Below are 13,068 nucleotides of genomic sequence, written 5' to 3'. Positions count from 1 at the left end.
CACACACACACCGACAACACACACACACACACACACACACACACACACCGACAACACACACACACACCGACAACACACACACACACAACACACACACACCGACAACACACACACACACACACACCGACAACACACACACACACACACCGACAACACACACACACACACACAAACCGACAACACACACACAGACACACCGACAACACACACACACCGACAACACACACACCGACAACACACACACACACCAACAACACACACACACACCGACAACACACACACACCGACAACACACACACACACACACCGACAACACACACACACACACACCGACAACACACACACACACCGACAACCCACCGACAACACACACACACAAACACCGACAACACACACACACCGACAACACACACACACACACACACACCGACAACACACACACACACACACCATCAACACACACACACACAACACACACACACACACCGACAACACACACACACACACACACCGACAACACACACACACACACCGACAACACACACACACACCGACAACACACCGACAACACACACACGCACACACCGACAACACACACACCGACAACACACACACACACACCGACAACACACACAGACACACACCGACAACACACACACACAGACACACACACACCGACAACACACACACACCGATAACACACACACACCGACAACACACACACACACACACCGACAACACACACACACACACACACCGACAACACACACACACACACCGACAACACACGCACACACACACCGACAACACACACACACACAACACACACACACACACCGACAACACACACTCACACACATCGACAACACACACACACACCGACAACACACACACACACACACCGACTACACACACACACCGACACACACACACACACACACACACCGACAACACACACACACACCGACAACACACACACACACAACACACACACACCGACAACACACACACACACCGACAACACACACACACACCGACAACACACACACACACACACACACACTGACAACACACACACACACACCGACAACACACACACACAACAAACACACACACACACACCGACAACACACACACACACACACACACCGACAACACACACACACACACCGACAACACACACACACACACACCGACAACACACACACACACAACACACACACACACACCGACAACACACACTCACACACATCGACAACACACACACACACACACACCGACAACACACACACACACACACCAACTACACACACACACCGACAACACACACACACACACACACACACCGACAACACACACACACACCGACAACACACACACACACAACACACACACACCGACAACACACACACACACCGACAACACACACACACACCGACAACACACACACACACACACACACACTGACAACACACACACACACACCGACAACACACACACACACACCGACAACACACACACACCGACAACACACACACACACACACCGACAACACACACACACACAACACACACACACACACACCGACAACACACACTCACACACATCGACAACACACACACACACACCGACAACACACACACACACAAACCGACAACACACACACAGACACACCGACAACACACACACACCGACAACACACACACACACCGACAACACACACACACACACACACACCGACAACACACACACACACAACGACAACACATAAACACACACACACTGACAACACACACACACACACACTGACAACACACACACACACACACACCGACAACACACCGACAACACACACACACAAACACCGACAACACACACACACCGACAACACACAAACACACACACACCGACAACACACACACACACACACCGACAACACACCGACAACACACACACGCACACACACACACCGACAACAAACACACACACACCGACAACACACGCACACACACACCGACAACACACACACACACAACACACACACACACACACAACACACACAGACCGACAACACACACTCACACACATCGACAACACACACACACACACCGACAACACACACACACACACACACCGACAACACACACACACCGACAACACACACACACACACACACACACACACATCAACAACACACACACACCGATAACACACACACACCGACAACACACACACACACACACCGACAACACACACACACACACCGACAACACACACACACACACACACACACACACCGACAACAAACACACACACACCGACAACACACGCACACACACACCGACAACACACACACACACAACACACACACACACACACACACAACACACACAGACCGACAACACACACTCACACACATCGACAACACACACACACACACCGACAACACACACACACACACACACCGACAACACACACACACCGACAACACACACACACACACACACACACACACACACCGACAACACACACACACACCGACAACACACACACACACAACACACACACACCGACAACACACACACACACACACACCGACAACACACACACACACACACCGACAACACACACACACACACACAAACCGACAACACACACACAGACACACCGACAACACACACACACCGACAACACACACACCGACAACACACACACACACCAACAACACACACACACACCGACAACACACACACACCGACAACACACACACACACACACCGACAACACACACACACACACACCGACAACACACACACACACCGACAACCCACCGACAACACACACACACAAACACCGACAACACACACACACCGACAACACACACACACACACACACACCGACAACACACACACACACACACCATCAACACACACACACACAACACACACACACACACCGACAACACACACACACACACACACCGACAACACACACACACACACCGACAACACACACACACACCGACAACACACCGACAACACACACACGCACACACCGACAACACACACACCGACAACACACACACACACACCGACAACACACACAGACACACACCGACAACACACACACACAGACACACACACACCGACAACACACACACACCGATAACACACACACACCGACAACACACACACACACACACCGACAACACACACACACACACACACCGACAACACACACACACACACCGACAACACACGCACACACACACCGACAACACACACACACACAACACACACACACACACCGACAACACACACTCACACACATCGACAACACACACACACACCGACAACACACACACACACACACCGACTACACACACACACCGACAACACACACACACACACACACACCGACAACACACACACACACCGACAACACACACACACACAACACACACACACCGACAACACACACACACACCGACAACACACACACACACCGACAACACACACACACACACACACACACTGACAACACACACACACACACACCGACAACACACACACACACACACACACACCGACAACACACACACAACGACAACACACACACACACACACCGACAACACACACACACACAACACACACACACACACACCGACAACACACACTCACACACATCAACAACACACACACACACACCGACAACACACACACACACACACCGACAACACACACACACCGACAACACACAAACACACACCGACAACACACACACACACACACCGACAACACACCGACAACACACACACGCACACACACACACCGACAACAAACACACACACACCGACAACACACGCACACACACACCGACAACACACACACACACAACACACACACACACACACAACACACACAGACCGACAACACACACTCACACACATCGACAACACACACACACACACCGACAACACACACACACACACACACCGACAACACACACACACCGACAACACACAAACACACACACACACACATCGACAACACACACACACCGATAACACACACACACCGACAACACACACACACACACACCGACAACACACACACACACACCGACAACACACACACACACACACACACACACACACCGACAACAAACACACACACACCGACAACACACGCACACACACACCGACAACACACACACACACAACACACACACACACACACAACACACACAGACCGACAACACACACTCACACACATCGACAACACACACACACACCGACAACACACACACACACACACACCGACAACACACACACACCGACAACACACACACACACACACACACACACACCGACAACACACACACACACCGACAACACACACACACACAACACACACACACCGACAACACACACACACACACACACACACCGACAACACACACACACACACACCGACAACACACACACACACACACAAACCGACAACACACACACAGACACACCGACAACACACACACACCGACAACACACACACACCGACAACACACACACACACCAACAACACACACACACACCGACAACACACACACACCGACAACACACACACACACACCGACAACACACACACACACACACCGACAACACACACACACACAACAAACACACACACACACACACACACCGACAACACACACACACACACACACACCGACAACACACACACACCGACAACACACACACACACACACCGACAACACACACACACACAACACACACACACACACCGACAACACACACTCACACACATCGACAACACACACACACACACACACCGACAACACACACACACACACACCGACTACACACACACACCGACAACACACACACACACACACACACACACCGACAACACACACACACACCGACAACACACACACACACAACACACACACACCGACAACACACACACACACCGACAACACACACACACACCGACAACACACACACACACACACACACACTGACAACACACACACACACACCGACAACACACACACACAACAAACACACACACACACACCGACAACACACACACACACACCGACAACACACACACACACACACCGACAACACACACACACACAACACACACACACACACCGACAACACACACTCACACACATCGACAACACACACACACACACACACCGACAACACACACACACACACACCAACTACACACACACACCGACAACACACACACACACACACACACACCGACAACACACACACACACCGACAACACACACACACACAACACACACACACCGACAACACACACACACACCGACAACACACACACACACCGACAACACACACACACACACACACACACTGACAACACACACACACACACCGACAACACACACACACACACCGACAACACACACACACCGACAACACACACACACACACACCGACAACACACACACACACAACACACACACACACACACCGACAACACACACTCACACACATCGACAACACACACACACACACCGACAACACACACACACACAAACCGACAACACACACACAGACACACCGACAACACACACACACCGACAACACACACACACACCGACAACACACACACACACACACACACCGACAACACACACACACACAACGACAACACATAAACACACACACACTGACAACACACACACACACACACTGACAACACACACACACACACACCGACAACACACCGACAACACACACACACAAACACCGACAACACACACACACCGACAACACACAAACACACACACACCGACAACACACACACACACACACCGACAACACACCGACAACACACACACGCACACACACACACCGACAACAAACACACACACACCGACAACACACGCACACACACACCGACAACACACACACACACAACACACACACACACACACAACACACACAGACCGACAACACACACTCACACACATCGACAACACACACACACACACCGACAACACACACACACACACACACCGACAACACACACACACCGACAACACACACACACACACACACACACACACATCAACAACACACACACACCGATAACACACACACACCGACAACACACACACACACACACCGACAACACACACACACACACCGACAACACACACACACACACACACACACACACACCGACAACAAACACACACACACCGACAACACACGCACACACACACCGACAACACACACACACACAACACACACACACACACACAACACACACAGACCGACAACACACACTCACACACATCGACAACACACACACACACACCGACAACACACACACACACACACACCGACAACACACACACACCGACAACACACACACACACACACACACACACACACACCGACAACACACACACACACCGACAACACACACACACACAACACACACACACCGACAACACACACACACACACACACCGACAACACACACACACACACACCGACAACACACACACACACACACAAACCGACAACACACACACAGACACACCGACAACACACACACACCGACAACACACACACCGACAACACACACACACACCAACAACACACACACACACCGACAACACACACACACCGACAACACACACACACACACACCGACAACACACACACACACACACCGACAACACACACACACACCGACAACCCACCGACAACACACACACACAAACACCGACAACACACACACACCGACAACACACACACACCGACAACACACACACACACACACCATCAACACACACACACACAACACACACACACACACCGACAACACACACACACACACACACCGACAACACACACACACACACCGACAACACACACACACACCGACAACACACCGACAACACACACACGCACACACCGACAACACACACACCGACAACACACACACACACACCGACAACACACACAGACACACACCGACAACACACACACACAGACACACACACACCGACAACACACACACACCGATAACACACACACACCGACAACACACACACACACACACCGACAACACACACACACACACACACCGACAACACACACACACACACCGACAACACACGCACACACACACCGACAACACACACACACACAACACACACACACACACCGACAACACACACTCACACACATCGACAACACACACACACACCGACAACACACACACACACACACCGACTACACACACACACCGACAACACACACACACACACACACACCGACAACACACACACACACCGACAACACACACACACACAACACACACACACCGACAACACACACACACACCGACAACACACACACACACCGACAACACACACACACACACACACACACCGACAACACACACACGCACACACCGACAACACACACACCGACAACACACACACACACACCGACAACACACACAGACACACACCGACAACACACACACACAGACACACACACACCGACAACACACACACACCGATAACACACACACACCGACAACACACACACACACACACCGACAACACACACACACACACACACCGACAACACACACACACACACCGACAACACACGCACACACACACCGACAACACACACACACACAACACACACACACACACCGACAACACACACTCACACACATCGACAACACACACACACACCGACAACACACACACACACACACCGACTACACACACACACCGACAACACACACACACACACACACACCGACAACACACACACACACCGACAACACACACACACACAACACACACACACCGACAACACACACACACACCGACAACACACACACACACCGACAACACACACACACACACACACACACTGACAACACACACACACACACACCGACAACACACACACACACACACACACACCGACAACACACACACAACGACAACACACACACACACACACCGACAACACACACACACACAACACACACACACACACACCGACAACACACACTCACACACATCAACAACACACACACACACACCGACAACACACACACACACACACCGACAACACACACACACCGACAACACACAAACACACACCGACAACACACACACACACACACCGACAACACACCGACAACACACACACGCACACACACACACCGACAACAAACACACACACACCGACAACACACGCACACACACACCGACAACACACACACACACAACACACACACACACACACAACACACACAGACCGACAACACACACTCACACACATCGACAACACACACACACACACCGACAACACACACACACACACACACCGACAACACACACACACACAACACACACACACACACACCGACAACACACACTCACACACATCGACAACACACACACACACACCGACAACACACACACACACACACCGACTACACACACACACCGACAACACACACACACACACACACACCCGACAACACACACACACACCGACAACACACACACACACAACACACACACACCGACAACAGACACACACACCGACAACACACACACACACACCGACAACACACACACACACAAACCGACAACACACACACAGACACACCGACAACACACACACACCGACAACACACACACACACCGACAACACACACACACACACACCGACAACACACACACACACACCGACAACACATAAACACACACACACCGACAACACACACACACACACACTGACAACACACACACACACACCCGACAACACACCGACAACACACACACACAAACACCGACAACACACACACACCGACAACACACACACACACACACACCGACAACACACACACACACACACCGACAACACACCGACAACACACACACGCACACACCGACAACACACACACCGACAACACACACACACACCGACAACACACACACACACACACCGACAACACACACACACACACACCGACAACACACCGACAACACACACACACAAACACCGACAACACACATACACCGACAACACACACACACACACACACCGACAACACACACACACACACACCATCAATACACACACACACAACACACACACACACACCGACAACACACACACACCGACAACACACAAACACACACCGACAACACACACACACACACACCGACAACACACCGACAACACACACACGCACACACACACACCGACAACAAACACACACACACCGACAACACACGCACACACACACCGACAACACACACACACACAACACACACACACACACACAACACACACAGACCGACAACACACACTCTCACACATCGACAACACACACACACACACCGACAACACACACACACACACACACACACACACTGACAACACACACACACACACCGACAACACACACACACACACACACACCGACAACACACACACACCGACAACACACACACACACACACCGACAACACACACACACACAACACACACACACACACACCGACAACACACACTCACACACATCGACAACACACACACACACACCGACAACACACACACACACACACCGACTACACACACACACCGACAACACACACACACACACACACCGACAACACACACACACACCGACAACACACACACACAAAACACACACACACCGACAACACACACACACACCGACAACACACGCACACACACCGACAACACACACACACACAAACCGACAACACACACACAGACACACCGACAACACACACACACCGACAACACACACACACACCGACAACACACACACACACACACACCGACAACACACACACACACACACCGACTACACACACACACCGACAACACACACACACACACACACCGACAACACACACACACACCGACAACACACACACACACAACACACACACACCGACAACACACACACACACCGACAACACACACACACACACCGACAGCACACACACACACAAACCGACAACACACACACAGACACACCGACAACACACACACACCGACAACACACACACACACCGACAACACACACACACACACACACACCGACAACACACACACACACACCGACAACACATAAACACACACACACCGACAACACACACACACACACACTGACAACACACACACACACCGACAAAACACCGACAACACACACACACAAACACCGACAACACACACACACCGACAACACACACACACACACACACACCGACAACACACACACACACACACCGACAACACACCGACAACACACACACGCACACACCGACAACACACACACCGACAACGCACACACACACCGACAACACACACACACACACCGACAACACACACACACACACACCGACAACACACCGACAACACACACACACAAACACCGACAACACACACACACCGACAACACACACACACACACACACCGACAACACACACACACACACACCATCAATACACACACACACAACACACACACACACACCGACAACACACACACACCGACAACACACAAACACACACCGACAACACACACACACACACACCGACAACACACCGACAACACACACACGCACACACACACACCGACAACAAACACACACACACCGACAACACACGCACACACACACCGACAACACACACACACACAACACACACACACACACACACAACACACACAGACCGACAACACAAACTCACACACATCGACAACACACACACACACACCGACAACACACACACACACACACACCGACAACACACACACACCGACAACACACACACACACACACACACACACACATCGACAACACACACACACCGATAACACACACACACCGATAACACACACACACCGACAACACACACACACACACACCGACAACACACACACACACACCGACAACACACACACACACACACACACACACCGACAACAAACACACACACACCGACAACACACGCACACACACACCGACAACACACACACACACAACACACACACACACACACAACACACACAGACCGACAACACACACTCACACACATCGACAACACACACACACACACCGACAACACACACACACACACCGACAACACACACACACCGACAACACACACACACACACACACACACACCGACAACACACACACACACCGACAACACACACACACACAACACACACACACCGACAACACACACACACACACACACCGACAACACACACACACACACACCGACAACACACACACACACACACAAACCGACAACACACACACAGACACACCGACAACACACACACACCGACAACACACACACACCGACAACACACACACACACACCAACAACACACACACACACCGACAACACACACACACCGACAACACACACACACACACACCGACAACACACACACACACACACCGACAACACACACACACACCGACAACCCACCGACAACACACACACACAAACACCGACAACACACACACACCGACAACACACACACACACACACACACCGACAACACACACACACACACACCATCAACACACACACACACAACACACACACACACACCGACAACACACACACACACCGACAACACACACACACACAACACACACACACCGACAACACACACACACACACACACACACCGACAACACACACACACACACACCGACAACACACACACACACACACAAACCGACAACACACACACAGACACACCGACAACACACACACACCGACAACACACACACACCGACAACACACACACACACCAACAACACACACACACACCGACAACACACACACACCGACAACACACACACACACACCGACAACACACACACACACACACCGACAACACACACACACACAACAAACACACACACACACACACACACCGACAACACACACACACACACACACACCGACAACACACACACACCGACAACACACACACACACACACCGACAACACACACACACACAACACACACACACACACCGACAACACACACTCACACACATCGACAACACACACACACACACACACCGACAACACACACACACACACACCGACTACACACACACACCGACAACACACACACACACACACACACACACCGACAACACACACACACACCGACAACACACACACACACAACACACACACACCGACAACACACACACACACCGACAACACACACACACACCGACAACACACACACACACACACACACACTGACAACACACACACACACACCGACAACACACACACACAACAAACACACACACACACACCGACAACACACACACACACACCGACAACACACACACACACACACCGACAACACACACACACACAACACACACACACACACCGACAACACACACTCACACACATCGACAACACACACACACACACACACCGACAACACACACACACACACACCAACTACACACACACACCGACAACACACACACACACACACACACACCGACAACACACACACACACCGACAACACACACACACACAACACACACACACCGACAACACACACACACACCGACAACACACACACACACCGACAACACACACACACACACACACACACTGACAACACACACACACACACCGACAACACACACACACACACCGACAACACACACACACCGACAACACACACACACACACACCGACAACACACACACACACAACACACACACACACACACCGACAACACACACTCACACACATCGACAACACACACACACACACCGACAACACACACACACACAAACCGACAACACACACACAGACACACCGACAACACACACACACCGACAACACACACACACACCGACAACACACACACACACACACACACCGACAACACACACACACACAACGAC

The sequence above is a fragment of the Salmo salar genome, chromosome 28, assembly GCF_965601325.2.
Source record: "Salmo salar chromosome 28, fSalSal1, whole genome shotgun sequence".
Classification (NCBI taxonomy): domain Eukaryota; kingdom Metazoa; phylum Chordata; class Actinopteri; order Salmoniformes; family Salmonidae; genus Salmo; species Salmo salar.
This window is presented reverse-complemented; position numbering follows the sequence as displayed.